The sequence below is a fragment of the Trachymyrmex cornetzi genome, unplaced genomic scaffold (genome assembly GCF_001594075.2).
Source record: "Trachymyrmex cornetzi isolate Tcor2-1 unplaced genomic scaffold, Tcor1.1 scaffold1969, whole genome shotgun sequence".
Lineage (NCBI taxonomy): Eukaryota > Metazoa > Arthropoda > Insecta > Hymenoptera > Formicidae > Trachymyrmex > Trachymyrmex cornetzi.
This window is the reverse complement of record NW_017296601.1, coordinates 5,158-5,541: the sequence shown is the minus strand read 5'-3', so window position 1 is coordinate 5,541 and position 384 is coordinate 5,158.

Genomic DNA, 384 nt, shown 5'->3' with positions numbered 1-384 from the left:
CAACGTTTCGGAGAAATTTAAACCTATAGCCAATGTTGTTGATTGCAAATTGGCTTACACTATTCCCAATACACTTAAGGAATACATAAAAAGAGGAAAGGATAAATTGGAGCATACACAGAACCAAAATGAGGTTTATAAAATATCTTGTGAAAATTGCGAAGCAAGTTATGTAGGCCAAACAAAGAGATAATTAAAAACAAGAGTACATGAACATGTTTCTGACATTAACAAATCATCAAAATCTCCATCTGTAATAACGAATCACAGAATTGAAACGAAACACGATTTTAAGTGGAATAGCGTGAAAATATTAGATATAGAACCTTCGTATAGAAAAAGATTAATTTCTGAGATGGTTCACATTAAGAAACAAACACAGGG